The sequence below is a fragment of the Sorex fumeus genome, unplaced genomic scaffold, assembly GCF_029834395.1.
Source record: "Sorex fumeus unplaced genomic scaffold, SorFum_2.1 ptg000054l, whole genome shotgun sequence".
In the NCBI taxonomy this organism is placed as follows: Eukaryota; Metazoa; Chordata; class Mammalia; order Eulipotyphla; family Soricidae; genus Sorex; species Sorex fumeus.
This window is the reverse complement of record NW_026606111.1, coordinates 41,248,823-41,268,652: the sequence shown is the minus strand read 5'-3', so window position 1 is coordinate 41,268,652 and position 19,830 is coordinate 41,248,823. Positions and strand designations below refer to the sequence as shown.

General features: G+C 38.0%; 1 pseudogene; it reads right to left on the bottom strand.

Moving 5' to 3' along the window:
* Positions 1-10,589: 10,589 nt before the first annotated feature.
* LOC130033496 (heterogeneous nuclear ribonucleoproteins C1/C2-like) lies at positions 10,590-11,850 on the bottom strand (annotated as a pseudogene).
* Positions 11,851-19,830: the final 7,980 nt, after the last annotated feature.

Below are 19,830 nucleotides of genomic sequence, written 5' to 3'. Positions count from 1 at the left end.
AGAGTATACCTAGACCTGTGCTCATAAACCACTCCTGATTAGGTTCTCAAGTCCTACTCTTGGCTTTTTTGTTGGAGTAACATCTAACTTTGTGCTCAGGGGCACCATGGTAGTGCTGAAGGGATCATATGTTGTGCCAGGGTTCAAGCCATTATCATAGCTGCAGCCTCATGTTAACTTCTATATTATCTCTCTGGTCCTATATCTTTCTTTTAAGACATTTTTAGGATTTAGGGTCTATTCAGATATACCACGAAGTTCTCATCTGTGTGATCTCCTAAGCTTTCTTAATTGTGTCTTAATTAGATCATATTTCCAGGTTTGGGGTTAAAACTTCATTATATCTTCTTGGAGACCAGCTTTCAGTATGCCATGGGATGGTCTGAATGTTCTTATAGCTGAGGCTATAAGAACACTCAGACTGGATAAAACTTCGTTATAACTTCTTGGAGACCAGCTTTCAGTCCACCATGGGATGGTCTGAATGTTCTTATAGCTGAGGCTATAAGAACACTCAGACTGGATGACACTGGCTGATAATAGCTTTTTAGGTCTATCTGGTAAACCAACATATCTATAATAATAAGAAGCTTATCAATGTTTCTAAAGCTTTCCAGTTGTAAAATTAATACATATAAAATTTGGAAGATTAAAACTGCCCAGACACTTTCCCTGGGAGTAGCTATCTGTTCTTGGAAATAAAGGGTACAGGGAAACCAACAGTACACCTGGGACAGAGCCAAGTTTGCTTGCAAAAAAAATTGAAAAAAAAATGGGATTCTCCACTGCTCCTTCTTAGCTCCTCCTTAATTCTAGAGGACATGTGGTTCCCTGGTATTAAAGGAGAATATATGAGATGACAATATTTCATCTATTCCTAAAAATAGGACAGTTAGGATGGATGGTGTGACTTTGTGCTTCTATGAGAGGGATTGAATTAATTTCACAAGTCATGCCACACAGAGGACAATTTAAAAATCCATTAAAAATTGGAGAAAAAAAATGTTAAAATAGTCACTAGCTTGTGATCTTCCTTCCCAGCTGACAGGTACTCAGAATTTGAATCTGTCAGAACCCAATGCAACATTCCTATAAAAGTATAAGATTATTTCGTTTTTTCTCCATTCTGCTAAAGGTGGCACACCAAGAGTCATCTGAGGTTCCATCCATTATTTCCTGAATGACAACAATTAAAGGATCCTAAATTGTGCCTTCAGGAAGTGGTATTCCTGGACACAAGTATGAGACATGTTAGATCATGCGTCTATTGGAAGCCTCATATGACATTGTCCTGAGGTCAAGGTGGGGGTGGGGGGGGAACAACATAGTGGTTAATGACAGAAGAAAGAATAGAACCAGTGTTTCCAACTGACTGGTTATACCAATCCTGGTATAGGGCGGCATAAATACTGTTACAGACCCATGTATCCAACAAGGGAGAAGTTAGATATACTGCAGAAGGTCATCAAAAGAACATGTTGACTTGTGATGTGTACTTAAACAATGAGAAGCTTCTCATCTTTCCTGTTGAAATATGTATTCCCTAAACTTGGTTCAAGGACAAAAAGCATTGGCTATGTGTAATGTGTCACTGAGATTATCTGGATTGTCTGTGCAACTGAACACAATCGAATACGTCACGGGGAGCTTGCCAGGCCAGGCTCTGCCGTGCGGGCGAGATACTCTCGGTAGTTTGCCGGGCTCTCTGAGAGGGGCAGAGGAATCGAACTCGGGTTGACCATGTTGGCTGTGTGCAAGGCAAACGCCCTACCGCTGTGCTATCGCTCTAGCCCTTTCTCTCCTTATCTTACTTGAATGGAGGCCAGTTTAAGATTCCACCAAGGAAGATTAATTTGCAACCCAATAGTGCTCCACAAAAGGAGGGCTTAACTGATTTACAGAAGAGAGGTCTTTAAGTGAAAAACAGAGGGAGGAAAAGGAGAATGTTTTTTGTAAAAAAAAAAAAAAAGTGAAGTAGAAATTTTCTAACAAAATATAAAATTTCTCTTGTCTTTATGAGTGTCTCCTGAACATATAATAATGGGACATTGTATTGCGGAATAACAGGATATGTGGAAGTAATACTGATTATAGGAAGTCTTTGCTTTTAATTCCATATATGAAGACTGATAATTACTGTGTAATCTTGTAAAATCAGTTTTCTCTGAAGGGAAGGTATATGACTCAAGGATTGTCAAACTGTAAATCTCTGAATTAGCTTCCATATTAAATTCAAAATCCTTACTCTGACATCTAGAACCCTGAATGCATATCTCCATTTCACTTAGTTTTATCAATATTCAGCTAGTTTTATCAAATGTTTTTCAACTTGCCACCCATGTGACTTTCCTATTCTGCTATTCACAAACAGTGCAGAGGTTGTTACCTTTTCCTCTCAAACAATTTCCCTTAATTTCTTCAAACTTCTATTCACAAATAATCTACACTGTCAGCCTACTGATGAATTTTCTCTTTCTGCTCAATTCATTGAAACGTGTTACTTTTCTACCCAAATTTTATAACTTTGTCATATAGTAATTTTAAGAAAACGTTTTAAGTTTTTGACATGTCATTCAAATCATTTCATGTGTATAAATTCTACTAGTAATTACTCTAAGATCCTTAGAGAAAAGTTTATACTCATAACAGTATTTTTAACTTTTCCATGTAAAAGAGATAATTCTGGGCCCTCAGCAGCAATAACTGTTTTGTCATTAACTACTAATGTCATTGTGTCAATTTTACACTTCTTTACTATAAGTTCATTTACTAAATTTTTTAAAGTTTTAATCTTAACTTCTTATTTTGTTTTTTATAAATATTTCCCCATAAACATTAAAAGCATACTATGTAAAATGAATTTTTATAACGTTTTAGATAGAAAGAAATAAACTTATTTTAAAGGTAGAAATTTTGTGCACTTGCATTTTCCTCAGAAGAAAAGTTAGCACTGTAGCATTGTTCTCCCGTTGTTCATTGATTTGCTCAAGCAGGCCCAGTAATGTCTCCATTGTGAGACTTCTTGTTACTGTGTTTGGCATATTGAATATGTCACAGGCAGCTTGCCAGGCTTTGTCACGCGGGCGAGATACTCTTGGTAGCTTGCCAGGCTCTCAGAGAGGGGCGGAGGGGTCGGCCACAAGCAAGGCAAACGCCCTACCTGCTGGGGGTGTAGCTCAAAAAACAGACAAACAATCAAACAAAAACTCAAAAAAAAAAAGGTATCCCTATCCCCTAAAATCCCCAAATCCCCAAACCTGGCAAAAGCAAACTAACTATGCCAATTATTTACTTGCCTTTCCTCTTGTTCATCAAGCCTACATTTATTAATTTCATTATGCTGCACTGATTCCTCTGATGAATTTTTTCTTCCTCCCTAAACTAAACATTCCTAAAAGTCAGGGAGAGCTCTCAATTCTCTTTGTATGCCTCACACAAAGTGTACAGCTTGGTATACTGAAAGAACTAATACTCTGTGTTATCAGAAGAAATTAGTGGGCTATTCAATTCCTATCTAAACAGTCTTAGCACCATTCTTAAGATCTTTTATAATCTTAACCTTTTCTTCCTACTTTTTAATATAAAATGTTGATGTCACTGTCACTGTTCCACCCCCCCCCCCCCATTGTTCATCTATTTGCTCGAGCGGGCCCAGTAACATCTTCATTGAGACTTTGTTGTTACTGTGTTTGGCATATCGAATACATCATGGGTAGCTTGCCAGGCTCTGCCATGTGGGCGAGATACTCTCGGTAGCTTGCCAGGCTCTCCGAGAGGGGTGGAGGAATCGAACTCGGGTCGGCCATGTTGGCTGCGTGCAAGGCAAACACCCTACTGCTGTGCTATCGCTCCAGCCCTAAAATGTTGATGACTCTTTAAAATCAAGAAATGTTTTATATTAAATTTAAATAAGAATACTGGGATTATGTTGAAATTTTGTCTATGTTTTTTGAAATATTTAACATTTGTGAATGTTATCTGTTTAAATATTATTCAATATCCACTGATTCCAAGTCACTTTCCTTAAATCAACTGATAAAGTCACCATAAATAGCAAAACTGATCTCATGGAGGGGCAAAATAATGTTTACTTCTAAGTTCAACAAAAATAGTGGCCTTTGAGATAGTACGGTGGCAAAGCTCATGTATCTGATCCCAGTTCAATCCTTGGTGTCTCATATAGTTCCTTGAGCTTACCAGAAGTGATTCCTGAGTACAGAGCCAGGAGCAAGAACTAAGAACAGCCAGGTGTGGCCTAAAATCAAAAAAAGAAAAATCAGAATAATTATTATAAATAATCATAATATTATTATAAATAATTATTTATTTAAACACCACTAAATTACTTTTACATTAACTGATGCATTGGATCCTTATTAATAAATGTTTCCATTTCATTTTTCCACAAAGTATTTCTTTGTATGTAAACCTCTCTCTCTCTCTCTCTCCCTCTCTCTCTCACACACACACATTTACATACACACACACACACACACACACACACACACACACACACTTCTGCTATAATGAAAAAGAAATTTCAACTTTTGCACCCAATTTGTTTCCCATTCTGCTGCCTGGTTCATATCAAGCCATCTGGGAAATCCAAAATAATAAAATGTAAATAACAAAAAGACATGAAAGAATTCTACAGTTAATTCAAACCCATGTATACAGATCTGTATACACAGTTGATCTGATGTGTTAGCAGATTTGTTTTATCCTAGTAAACAAATCCTCTCAGTAAAAGAACAGTTTATGACTGAAAATATTAGCTTAGCACCAAACAAATTTTATCATCAATTCTTTCAGTCTATGGAAGTTTATTAGAGAAAATGACACTCAAACATTATTATATTTCAAATTGAAACACTGTTAGTTTTCAATATTTGAAAAACTTAAGCTGGCCTGACCCTGAACATCAGGGTTAAAATATGTTATTGTTATGCTAGAATCCCACATCAGTAGAAATGATATCACCAGAAAGCTTGTTGGAAATACAAAACCACAGTGAGCATCACAATGCACATTAAACAAGGAGCGATAGCACAGCGGGTAGGGCGTTCGCCTTACAAGCGGCCAACATGGCCGACCCGAGTTCGATTCCTCCACCCCTCTCGGAGAGCCCGGCAAGCTACCGAGAGTATTGGATATGCCAGACACAGTAACAACAAAGTCTCCAATGGAGACGTTACTGGGCCCGCTCGAGCAAATCGACGATCAACGGGAGGGCCTTTACCTTTATCATATACAATTGAAGTTTGTGACGCACTGCTATATATTAGCATGCTTTTTTAAAAATTTTTATAAAATTTTTATTTTTTTATAACACTGATTTACTAAGTTGTTCATAATACAGTTGTTTCAGGTATTCAGTGTTCCAACACTTTCTAGGTAAGCTGAGCTTCCAGGGCCAGGGAGATATCACAAACGGTCAGTACACACTTTGTGTGCAGCACAGGCTCAATCTCCAACACCATATGGTCTTCAGAGCACTTCTGGCAGCACCACTTAAGCACTGAGCAGGGAACATGCTGTGAGTACCCCCACATGTGGTCCCAAAACAAAGCAAACAAAACCCACTATTATCTGCTTACTCTAAGAAAGGCCATTCTTTTAATCAGTATACAATAATCCTTGTATGGAAGTTAATTCAATTTCCAAGAAATGAATGAAATTTATAGACAAAATTTCAGGTAAGAAGGGCGAGTGGAAAACCATTCAAAAGTGCACTGATACTCTTTTCCTGAAAAATATCCAGGTCTCTTGATTCTGAACTACCAGATACTCTACAGGACAGGGAAATACTAAAAGTGAAATTTCTTCACAATACTTTGAATAATTAAAATTTTCTAATGGCCCCCTGGCACCGTGTAATCCCATCAGCGGCCAAGACTCAGAGACTATAAAATCCAGATCCCGGACGAGAACAGTGCAGTCTTTTGCCCCCGCGCCTGGGTGTCCCTCGCCGGGACCCCTTGGAGGGGAGCAAGTCGAGCTTTCCTCCCCGCCCCGACCGGGGCTCCGGCAGCCAGAGACCTCCAGGACCAGCCACCACCATGCTGAGACCACTCTCCGCACACATGAAGGTACTGGCAGAGGGACAAAGCCTTGGAGGGGAGCAGGTCTTATTACCTCATTCCTACTTTGGACAAACTTGCAGGCTATCGAATGTAGCCCGCCCACAGGGCAGAGTCTGGCAAACTCCCCGTGGCCTACCATATATGCCAAATACCAGTAACAATGATGGGTCTCATTCTCCTAAAGAGCCGTGAATATAATCTCAGGGCTAGGATGAAAGAGACGTTACTGGGGCCTGCTCGAGGCAATCGATGATTAACAGGATGATGAAATGAATGAAATGAAATGAAATGGTCCTAATGCAGCGACTTTAAAATAAAATGAATTTTTATCATTCTAATGGAAATGTTGAATATAGTTGTTTTTAGGTCTAGAGGATTGCTATGCAAAGTAGAATGCAACCAATCTCAATTAAAAAAATGTTAACACGCAAGGTTTAGCCTATAATAACATGTTGGTAATCTCTTACTCAAGGGCTTAATGGCTCTAGAGATACAAAAATTGTCACACACTTTCTTCTTAGGAAATCTTTTTTGATCATTTTCAGCTAATTATTCATAACAAGCAATATAAAATAAATTATGTAAAGCCTACTATTGGAGCAGGCTTGGGTGGTGGTTGGGAAAATTGGAAATAATGGTGGTGGAAAGGTGTAATGGTGGGGGGATTGGTGTTGAAATATTGAGCGCAATAAATCATTGTGAACAGCTTTATAAAAAATAAAATAAAATTTAGAATTTTTTTTAAAAAATGAAGTAATAAAACATGTATATATGAACTACATTCCTTTATTACTGAGATTTAACATTACATTTGGCTCTTTCTAGAAATTAAGAAGGAAAAGAGAAGAAAAATATACCATATATTAGACTAGCATTTGTTATTCAATGTATAAAATCTCAGTTGAGATATTAATAACCACATAATTCATCTTGCTTTTTAAAAACTTATATAGATCTAAATTTAATCTAGATTTTTAGCTAATCACTGTAGCACTGTAGCACTGTCCTCCCTTGTTCATCAATTTACTTGAGCGGGTCCTATAACATCTCCATTGTGAGACTTGTTACTGCATTTGGCATATCAAATACATCACAGGTAGCTTGCCAGGCTTTGCCATGCGGGTGAGATGCTCTCAGTAGCTTGCCAGACTCTCCGAGAGGGGCGGAGGAATCAAACCTGGGCTGACTGGGTTGGTGACATGCAAGGCAAACCCCCTACCTGCTGTGCTATCACTCCTAAGATACTATATTTTTACTAAAAATGACAATTACATTAGTTTGCTTTCATGTCTAGTTGATAGAGTCTAATATACAAGGAAGAATGGAAATACTTAAATCCTAAAGAAATAAACCTAGTAAGAACTGGCTTAAAACTAGTTAGATATAGCTTAAATTTTTTTTTTTTTTTTTTTTTTTTTTTTGCTTTTTGGGCCGACCCGAGTTCGTTTCCTCTGTCCCTCTCAGAGAGCCCGGCAAGCTACCGAGAGTATCCCACCCATACAGCAGAGCCTGGCAAGCTCCCCATGGCATATTCAATACACTAAAAACAGTAGCAACAGCTCTCACAATGGAGACGTTATTGGTGCCTGCTTGGGCAAATCGATGAACAGCTGGAGGACAGTATAGTGCTACAGTGTTTTTTGGGTCACATCCAGCATTGCATAGGGGTTACTCCTGGCTCATGCACTCAGGAATTACTCCTGGCAGTGCTCAGGGGACCATATGGAATGCTGGGAATCAAACCCTGGTCAGCCATGTGCAAGGCAAACACTGTGCTGTCGCTCCAGCCCCTACAGCATAATTTTTTAATTAATAATTTTTTTTTTTTTGCTTTTTGGGTCACACCCGGCGATGCTCAGGGGTTACTCCTGGCTCATGCACTCAGGAATTGCTCCTGGCGGTGCTCGGGGGACCATATGGGATGCTGGGAATTGAACCTCCGTTGGCCATGTTGGCTGCATGCAAGGCAAACGCCCTACCCACTGTGCTATCGCTCCAGCCCCTAATTAATAATTTTTAACTTTCTAATATTTGATAAGCTTATATGTGCCCAGTAAATATCCTCTGGTTAAGTTTCCATGAAGTAATCTATATTCCATAAATAAATTATTTTTGCCCAATATTCTATCAATCCTTCTCCAAATGAGAAATCTGTGAAGATCAGTTTTCATATACATTCATTTTGGCCAACCCAATGATGATGTTGATAATACTGAGCTCCTGATTTAAATTTCAACTCCTATTTTGACAAATGAATGTCAACAATCTAAAAATCTATGAGGATGGAGAATGGTATTTTTTATTTGTAGTAAGCTATGGAAGCCAGTCTACCAATGTAGAAAATACAGCAATAATAAACAATGATTTCCTGAGTACCTTGAGTTATTTTGAGAAAAAGCATTAGTCATTAAAATATCCTTAACTTAGCATCACATACATATGTGTATACAAGAGTGCAAGGTATGTGTATATGTGCATATGTTGAAAAATAGAAATTATAAGCGAGAACTTCATAAGTATAGAATTATATAACTGGAGCATGTGGAAGTTTCCTTTTCAAGACAATTTAAAGAATTAGATAAGTCATAATCTACCTATTGGACTAAGCTCCATGAACTTTTGTGTTTTGTTTAAATAAAGTTTATAGTAGAAACTCTCATAAGAGGAAAGGTGGTTCTAAAAGCAGCACCAACGGTAAAATTTTTAGATACTCTCCAAGCTTTTATCTTCCTCAATCCATTGTTTCTCCTCTTACCTCCCCTTGCTTGTCTATTAACATCTGTGTGCTGTGCACAGACTGGAGGACAGGTATAACCCCAAGTGTGCGTCATCTCCCTACTGTCAACTTTTATCTCCAGTTTGCCCTTAACCACGGTTCTGACTCACTCTTACCCTTGGCCGGGCTAAACTGAAAATAATGTTGTTTTACTCTTAACTAAAACCTAAAAAGTTCATCATCTGGGCTAAACTGTATCTTCTGTACCTAGGTTCATCAAACTAGCTAAAAAACTAATCTGTATTCTGTTTTGTAAAACTCTGATAAAAGGCTATTGTTTTACTACCTTGGGAAGAAGAAATATATAACTTTTTATAGTTTACTGAACAGTGCTAAGCCACATGCCTTTGATTGGCTCACTATCCCCTTAAAACAATTTGTATGGTATGTAATATCATTGTTTTTAACAAGAGTTAAGTAAAGCTTAGGTTAAATAACTTACAACCTGCAACATACATCTTCAAAACTAAGGTACGTGTAAGCATTATTAAGCCTCTTATTCTTTATCTCCAAACTATATAACTTCCCATAAATAAACCTCATAAAGTTTCACTATGAATCATATTTGATGCAATGTATGAAAAGCTCTCTTCATAAAGTTCTCCTCATAAGACTTTATTCTAAGATGACATATTTCTTTGTTAAAGGTGTAGAGTTCAGAAAAATAAATAGATACCACTTGTTCTCATAAAAAGTTTAACATTTTCTACACTTGTGTCTGCTTATATATATATATATATATATATATATATGTTTAATTATCTTCCTTTGTCTCTGATGCTGATTTTCACTCATTTCTTTTGATGTTCACTGATGTTAAAAGACAGACTAAATAAATTACCAATTGCAAAAATCTGTTTATTGCTGGGTGAGGGAAGAGATCAGCTATTTCAGAATAATGGGAACATTGCAATCTAAAAATTGTCCTATGGGCCAGAGCGATAGGACAGCAGATAGAGTGTCTGCCTTGTACACAGCTAACCCGGGTTTAATCCCCAGCATCCCATAGGGTTTTCCTAGCATTGCCAGGAGTAATTCCTGAGTACAGAGCAGGAGTAATCCCTAAGCATTGCTAGATGACCCTAAAAGTAAAATAAAATAAATAAATAGATAAATAAAAATCATCCTTCCAAAATATTATATGATGGATATATTTTATAATATATAACATTATAATTTATAATAATATAATACATAGTATATTATATTATTATAATATTTATATATTTTAACTTAGACAAATATGCTTTCTCATTGACTCTGTTGATAAAAACATCAATTTACTGTCTTCTATGCTTATCACTACTTATTATTTCTTTTCTTTACTACAATAATTAAGTACCAATAACTTCATATGTGCTCACCTTCAAAGAAAATGGTGTCAAACTGTCCTAGAATTGAGACAGAATGAGGAATGGAGTTGATTTCACAACCCAATAAAGACCAACCTGTAAATTCTTCAGAATCTTAAAGCAAACTACCACCCAGCTATAGATTCTTCAGAGTAAGCTAATCAAACTTTTTACTTTTAATACAAATTTTCTGCCCTCAAGGACAGACAGTAAAGTAACATGACCTATAGGAAGGCTTTTTAAACTTATTCAACCCTTTTTGTCCTAGAAAAACAATAGATGTGAACTTTACCACTAATATGCCAGATTCATTTTGTGGTTGATTTTTTAAAAAAATACATCGTTTTTATTGTTAAGTCATAAAGAGGTATCAAAATTAAAAGCAAAAATTACAGGGAAAGACTTAACATACCTACTAGGAACGTCAAAGGAAGTGAAAATGGGAGTAGGCGCAGGGCAATATGAATTAATGAACATGGGAAGGACAAGGATGGGAAGAACAGTGAGCATGTGCTGAAGATACTAGGGGAGAAGATCTGGTGTTGATCTTAGACAAGCACTTAGATAAAGAAATAATGGGACAACATTTCTAAACCCCACTATGTGCTTAAGACTCATCCTCGCCATTGGCGCTGTCTCTGTCATCCTCTCCTTACTCAGCCTCTTTTTCATCATCCTTGATCACCTCCAGCTGGTCTCCCCCGCCCCATCTTCATTATCATCATCATTGAGCAGGTCCCCCTCCACGGCAGAGTCATCTGCACCCCCCTCGGACTCCATCTTCACATTAGTCTCATCTTTCTTCAGGGATCTGCTGCTCTGCTCCTCTTCTGATTCATCATCCTTCATCTCTTCTGCTTGTTTGCTTTGTTCCTTTTCAATTTTTTTTCAGGTTTTCCAGTAGAGAATCCACTTTTTGTTTTATCTGGGTCAACTCCTTCTTAATAGCCTCAATATCATCTCCTTTCAACTTTCCAGACTTGGAAGATCCTCTCTGTCCATTCTTAGAATTGAAGCCACTTTTGCCCCTTAGTGAGGTGTTTCCTGATACACTCTTGCATTTTGAGGGCACTACAGCCCAAGCAATAGGGGGAGAAGGAGGAACATGTGCTGGATAACTGTACATCCTGTCATAATAATCCCGTCGAAAGTCATAGTCCAAATCAAAAGAGGAGCCGTACATCTCCACTGCAGATCATTTCACACCTGCTTTTCCTCAGTTCACTTTTGGCTCTGCAGCCAGATTAATGTCTAAAACCTGACCAGCAATCATTCTGCCATCCTCTCCTGCCACAGCAGCACGGGCATTTCTCTCATTAACATACTGAACAAAGGCAAAGCCCTTATGAACAGAGCAGTCAACAATTTTGCCATATTTTGAGAAGATTGCCTTCACATCAGACTTCTTGACCACCAGAGTATTCAGATTCCCAGTGAATCCACGGGAATTCATGGAGCGAGGATCTGTCTTGTTGGTAACATTGCTGGCCATTATCTTTGATGAGTAAGTCCTTCGGGTAGTCAGAAAGAATGTAGCTGAAGATAAGAAAAAATCTCACAAAAGGGGAGGGAGAAGAGATTCGATTCTGAATCTCCTACTCCCGGGTTCTACATGGAGAAGTCGACTACTGCTTGAGGTGGGAAAGTTGTGTCAACCGCTCAGTCTTCGCCTCTTCACAAAATGGCCTGTGGTTGATTTTGAATTCTTTTAATAATAGCTTTTGAGAAATCTTTTGCTGTTACCGAATATTTAGCAATCCCCATATTCAGGGCTGTGACCCACAGTTTAAGATGCTAGACCCTAGACCAGAAATTTGCAATTATTTTACAGCTGGAAACTAGCATTTGTTTTTGGGCAGGTAGGACTTTGGGCAGGTAGTTGAAAATCACTGCACTTTGCTGGTTTGGCAGTGGTGAGAAACTCTGCCACCTTTATGAGCCCAAGTGCTGTTGATGTCCACATATGCTGAGGTAGAGCCTCCTGAGGTCACGGACTCAGTTTCTGAATCTGAGTGTACGGTTTTAGGTAGTAGAGAAGTTGCCAAATTAGAACTTTACAATAAAATCCCTAGCTTGAGATTTAAAACACATGAGCAGGCTCCCCTCAAGCAAACAGCCATGACACTATTCTCTCTCCCTTGTACAAAAGGTAGAGTCTCCCTCCAACTTTCCATATGCCCCCTCCCTCAATAAACTTGGGGTAAGAGAGTACTGACCACTTCCTGTATTTCAGTAACCCAAGAACTAGAGTGTCTGTAACTGAATGACAAGATTCTCTTGCATATCTGCATATTCTCCGTAATGTAACATTAAATTAATTAACATTAAGGTAATATTAAATATCTTTGGATAATGTATGCAACATTATGAACTATGGGAAATATATATTATTGCCACTTAGGTGATCAAAATATATTTTTCTTAGGTCTTGTTCTTCATTCCCACTGCTGAGTTACAGCTTCCAAAAACCTTGGACTGTTTTAAGTATTGGGAGAAATAAAGGCTCTCTTGTTATGTTAATAAGGTGATTATAGAGAAACAATTAAGGATGGGGGCTGGTTTCCAGGGGAACCAACCTTGCCATTAGAGGTTTGTAATACTAGGCTTCAAGCCTATATTCTTAAGGTCAGTTATTAGTGACCAGTGATTTCATCATTCATGTCTGTGTAATGAAGTCTCTATAGAAGCCCAAAAGCTGTGGTGTCAATGAATATTTGGGAGAGAATGGAGTGCCTGAAAAGGACTTGGAAGCTCATGCCCTTTCCCCATACTTTGAACCTATGTATTGTTTCGTCCTATGCATTTAACTGAGGCTGACATACCTTTTCTTATAAATTAAAAACCAGTTTCCTGAGTTCAGTGAGCTTCTTAAAAAAGTTAATGAAATCTAAGGATGGCAACCAGGGAAACTGATTTATAGTCTTTGAAAAGTGCATATAATAATTTGAAGTCTGAGGTGGGGAGTTGGAAACCTCCGGGTCTTTGACCATATGGTCAGAAGCCCAGGTGGCAGCTTAGATGGCAGGTGGTTGGGTTTCTAATGTGGAAGATGATCTTGGAAAATTTAATATACTATTTCTGCCTAGAGTGAGAATTGAATTGAATTCTCCAACAGCCTTCCAATAACCAAGAAATATTTTTTTGGTATGAAGTCTATGCAGAAACCCCACTGGAAAATGGGTTTCAGACCTATAAATGTAGTGTGATTTCTAAAAATTGTGTTTATAATACACAATTAACAGTTTTTAATTTAAATCATGGATATCAATGTGAAATTGAGATTGATATCAATTTGATATCAATGTTATATCAATTATGAAATGGAGTCACATTTGAAAGTCATCTTCTAATTTTCATTCCACCACTTTTTCTTTCTTTTTTTTTATTAGTGAGACATCATGAGGTACAGTTGTAGACTTATAAATTTTTGTGCTTGGGTTTCAATTATACAATGATCAAATCCCCATCCCGCCACAGTGCCCATTTCCCACCACCATGGATCCCAGTATCCCTCACACCCCTCCTATCCCCCCATCCCACCCTGCCTCTGTGGTAGGGCATTCCCTTTTGTTCTCTCTCTCTCTCTCTCCTTTTGGGTCCTATGGTTTGCAAGAGAGGCATAGAGTGGCAATCATGTTTGGTCTATAGTCTACTTTCAGCATGTATCTCCCATCCTGGGAGGATCCTCCCAACACCCTTTATTTGGCGCTCTCTTCTCTATCTGAGCTCCCTTTTCCCCTAGCATGTGTAGCTGGTCTCCAAGCCATGGAGCAAAATTCCTGGTACTAATCTCGGTCATTCTTGTCATTCCACCACTCTTAGTCACAATTTAAGGAATTTATTAACCTCCACTTCTTAATGATTTTACATGTATACAATATGGATCTAGAATTACTGTATGCTATTTTTATATGTCTGTATTTTATATGCTTTATATAAACTGTTGTTTTTATTATTCAAAGAGCCCAGAATTCTATTGATATCAACAAGATAGGTATGATTCAATCAATTTTTTTTTTTTTTGCTTTTTGGGTCACACCAAGATATGCACAGGGGTTACTCCTGGTTCTTGCACTCAGGAATTACTCCTGGCGGTGCTCAAGGTACCATATAGGGTTCTGGCAATCAAATCCTGGGTCAGCCACGTGCAAGGCAAACATCTACCCCCGTGCTATCACTCCAGCCCCTGATTCAATCTTTTTGATTGTTGTTTGTTGTATTGGACTGGAGCAATGGCAAAGCAGTAGGGCATTTGCCTTGCATGCAGCCAACATGGCTGACCCGAGTTCGATTCCTCCACCCCTCTCGAAAAGCCCGGAAAGCTACCTAGAGTATCTCCCCTGCACAGCAAAGCCTGGCAAGCTACCCGTGACGTATTCACTATGCCAAACACAGTAACAAAAAAGTCTCACAATGGAGATGTTACTATTTTCTCACTCGAGAAAATAGATGAACAACGGGAGGACAGTGACTAGTTATGTTGGCTTTATGTATATATATATATATATATATACACACATATATATGTGTATATATTGCATATATATATGTGTGTATATATTGCATATATATATATATATATATATATATACTCGAGCGGGCCCAGTAACGTCTCCATTGGAGACTTTGTTGTTACTGTGTTTGGCATATCAAATACGTCACGGGGAGCTTGCCAGGCTTTGCTGTGTGGGCAAGCTTGCCAGGCTCTCCGAGAGAGGCAGAGGAATCGAACTCGGGTCGGCCATGTTGGCTGCGTGCAAGGCAAACGCCCCACCGCTGTGCCATATAGTCCATTCTCATTAGTAAGATGATATAGCTTATGTTGTTTTGAATTCCCTTAATAATACATGATGTTGAGGGGAGTTTTGCCACAATGGGGCGTTGGGGAGAAGTGGTTGATTCAGTAAATTCTCAGCAGTGTCTGGGGATTACCATGTCTATAATCAGCACTGCTTGGGTGGCCACATAATGCTGGGAGTAGAAACCAGACCTTGTACATGCAACATATGTACTCCACAGCCAGAACCTCATCACTAAGCACAATGAATGTGTTTTTAAAGTGTTTGTTGCCTATTTCAATTTTCCTCTTTTTTCCATTTTCTGATGAGTTGTTTTTGTTGTTTTAATTAACTTTATTAGTGCTTTAAAAATAAATAAATCTTAAATAAATAATAAATAAATAAATAAATAATAAATCTTGCATGTTGTTAGCCCTTTGTCAGCTGTGTGACATGTGAATATTTTCTCCCATTCAATAGAACACCGTTTTGTTTGTTCTAGAATTATTTCTTTAGTAATGCAGAAGTTTTTGTGTATTTATTTTTTTTATTAGTGAAACACCATGAGGTACAGTTGTAGATTTACAATTTTTTGTGCTTGGGTTTCGATTATACAATGATCAGATACCCTTCCCTCCACCAGTGCCCATTTTCCACCACCATGGATAATATCCCCCCACCCCCATCCCCCCATCCCCCCCTGCCTCTGTGGCAGGGCAATCCCCTGTGTTCTCTCTCTCCTTTTGGGTGTTGTGGTCTGCAAAAGAGGCATTGAGTGGCTGAAGTTTTTTAGTTGGATATAATCCCTCTTATCTGTTTTGTTTTCCTTGCCAATAAATTCAAATTACAAAAGAAACAACTGAGGTAAATATTATGGAATGTTTTCAATGATTTATTCTATGCATTTTATGAATTCAGATGTAATATCTAAGTTTTCTGTCTATTTTGAGTTAACTTTTTTACATAACTTGTTGAACATAAACATTGTACATTAACTTTTGTGAGAGAATGATCCAATTTCTGTCTTTTCACATGGCTAACCAGTTTTCCCAAACTGTTGAGAAAACTTTTTTCATTTCATGCTCTTGGCTCTTTTGGTATATACAGGTCCTTTCATCTGCCACATCATTAACTGCACATGGTACACTATGCTGATTTTTAAAAGATCAAGAAGGGGAAAGTGTAAGGAAAGACTTCTCCAGAAGAGACTTTTAAACTTAATGTTCATTAAGTAACAGCAATAAAACTATAACTACTTTTATCCACATTTTAAAAATTTCTCTTTGATCATCAGACTATGGATCAGCAGTAGAGAAGATACATGTCTTTCATATGTGGGATCCTGGGTTTGATTCCTAGTTCTGCAAAAAATAAAGTATTCATACATATGGGGTATATATTTATATATATAGGGTAAAGGTAAAGGTAAAGGCCCTCCCGTTGATCATCGATTTGCTCGAGCGGGCCCAGTAACGTCTCCATTGGAGACTTTGTTGTTACTGCGTCTGGCATATCGAATACTCTCGGTAGCTTGCTGGGCTCTCCAAGAGGGGCGGAGGAATCGAACTGGGGTCGGTCATGTTGGCTGCGTGCAAGGCAAATGCCCTACCCGCTGTGCTATTGCTCCAGCCCATATATATATGGGGTATACACATATATGTATAAATGTATAAATTATATGTATATGTATAAATTACACATATACGTAGGTACATATGTATGTATTAAGTCACAAAAAATAACAGGTCAATAAAATGGAATGTTTTTAATGTCTTCTATGTAATTTATAAATTCATATTTAATATCTGTCTTTTGACTATTTTGAGTTAACTTTTTTACATAAATTGTTGAACATGAACATTACATTAACTTAATATGTATCTACATATATAAATACATATATGTATAATTTGGCATTGTTCTTGATTTTTAAAAATTCTGTTCTTTTGCATTAAGCTTTCATATTTCTTCATTTATTTAAGCTTTCTCTGAAGTTACAGCAGTTTCAAACACAAAGGTACTGCATGAAAACACAAAAAAGACTAATAAAAATATAAATAATATGAAATAATTTATAGCATTTAATTAGTAGTCTGCTGGAGGGATAGCTAGAAATATATCAGATAAAATATCTGTAATCTGTATTGCAAACCATAATACCCTTAAGTAGAGAGAGAGAGTAAGAGGACAATTTTGTGCCATAGAGGCAGGGTGAGGGGTTGGCTGCAGCGGGGGGTAGGGTAGGGGGGGAGGAGGGCGGGGGGAGATACCGGGGACATTGGCAGTGGAAAATGTACACTGGTGGAGGGATGAGTGTTTGATCATTGTAGACTGAAACTCAAACATTAAAGTTTTGTAACTGTGAAAAAAAAGTAATCATCATCAAATTTCAAATAGTGTGAAAAGTGTAAATAAAAATAATTCAAAATTTAAAAGTTATGTTAAAATGAGAAAAATGTCTGGTATTATCAAAAAACAATCTAGTCATTAACATACAAATAAATAAAACACTTAACCAGTACAAAATGTTAAGTAAGTATCTGTCTAGTTTCTTGGTTTAACATATCATCTTCCTTTCAATTTTGACAGTGTCTATCAACACAATAGAGAAAATTGAAACTCTGATTTCAAAGAATAATTTCACCTTTGTCAACTATATCAATTTAACTAAATTTAATTCAGTTCAAAGAACGTTTAATACTTACAATACATTCATTTAATTCCTAGGAACATAAATACTATAAATCTGATCTGTTAAGAAAAGTTTGTTCCATGGTGAAAAGTAATTATTATCTACTGCTGCTGGGAATGTTGTCTGGCACAACCCTGTGAAAAATAGTATGAAGTAAACTTAAACTTAAACTTAGAATTGAACTGCCATATGACCCAGCAATTCCACTTTCGATCATCTATCCCCAGGACCCATTGTATTTACTGGTTTTGGCATATAGATTACACCACGGATAGCTTGCCAGGCTCTACCTTGTGAGCTGGATACTCTGGATAGCTTGCCAAGCTCTCCAAGAGGGATAGAGACTTTTGGGGCAGACTCTAATTGCCCTTGAAGGTGTTCCCATGTTTCAAACCATATTTGAATGTATCAAATATGGTGCATCAATTCTGGAAGATTGGTATTAAGTGTCTTATGATGTGTCTGGAAAACATCCTGGAACGTGGCGGCATCTGGGTAGTGGAGGTAGTGGAGGTCTGCCACTGTGGTATTTATCAGGTACTGGTATGGTGGGTCTTCTGTGCATAATCCAATCCCTGGGTCTGGGTCTCCGGCAGTTGGTGGAAGCAGACAGGACAGAGTAGGGTGGGGCTCCTAGTTTTAATCCTTTCATCACCTGTGGTTGGTGTGAGCAGGCAGATGATCTCTGTCCCCAGGTCCCTTGAGCCTATAAATACAATGGGTCTCATTCCCCTGACCCTGAAGGAGCCAACAATACTGCAGTGTTGAGAAGGATGTGAAAGGAGAGACTGATAAAATCTCAAAGTCAAACTGCCAAAACAAAGAAAGACAAAAATGACTGTCTGTACTTTCAATGCATGTACACTAGCATTAGATGCATCCATTGAAGACCTGATGGTAAAAGTGCAAAAGATCAAGTACAACATCGTTGGTCTGACCAAGATGAGAAGGCATCAATCACATCACGCCATTTTCGACACTGGAGAAGAACTGTTCCTCAAAACATGCAACAGAAGAGGCTTCGGTGGTGTCTGTGTCCTTGTCAACACAAACTTGGCCATCAGCATTGATTCATTTGAATGCCTAACAACCCAAATTGGACGATTACACTTGAATACATGTGGCTCACTGCTGGCAGTTTCTATCTTCGTTGTCTACCCCAAACACAGATTCAACCAGAACCTAAAACAAAAGATCTAAGTGGCACTGAAAGTTTGTACTGTACCTGTCAAATTGACAAGTGGGGGTGAAGTGGGGCTTGAGATGGGAGAAATCTGGGAAAACAGGTAGAAGGAAGTTGACACTGTTGGAGGAATTGGTGTTGAATTATTTTATTCCTAAAACACAACTATCAGTAACTTTATAAATCATGGCTCTTTAAGAGAAAGTTTAAAATAATAAGAAAATATTAAAGGAGTCTCTTCCATTGGCAGGAATTCAAAGTCATCAAATCTCACCCGATTCAACTTCAGGGTATGTATCATCTTTTGGAAAAGGAATGAAAAAGAAAGAAAGGGCTTATGCATGATGCTAGCCATAACCATGCAACTGGATGCTGAGCCAAGCTGTTTCACTTGAGGCCCCCCGAAGGAGGGCGATTGAGACCTCTCCCTGCCCCAAGGAACCCAACCTCAGCAGCCAAAAACCTCCAGAACCCAGATGCTGCCATGATCATGGTTGGTCTCCACCAGCTCGGACCGAGCCTCGCCCATAAGTGAATCTCTTCCTGGACTGCACAGCCGCATTGCAACACTTCAAAACACACACAATACCATACTCCAAAATTACCACACCACATGTGATAGGGTTCAAAGTAGGAGACAGTCAATATTAGAGGGATATGCAAATTTTTTCTCAATGATCTGTTATAGAAGGGCTTAATGGCCCCTGTGTGAAATGCAACAATCTCCACACTCTTTCCCCTAAGGATAATTTTTTGTAGTCTTTTCAGCAGTTTTTGATAACAAACAAAAAATATATTATTTCAGTTCTGCTTTGGGGCAGGGATTGTGGTTCAGGATGGAAACAATCTGAAATATGGTGGTGGGAAGGTGTAATGGTAGTGGGATTGGTGTTTTAATATTAAATGTAATGAAATATTATGAACTACTTTATAAAATAAAAAATTATAAAAAAAGAAAGGGCTTAT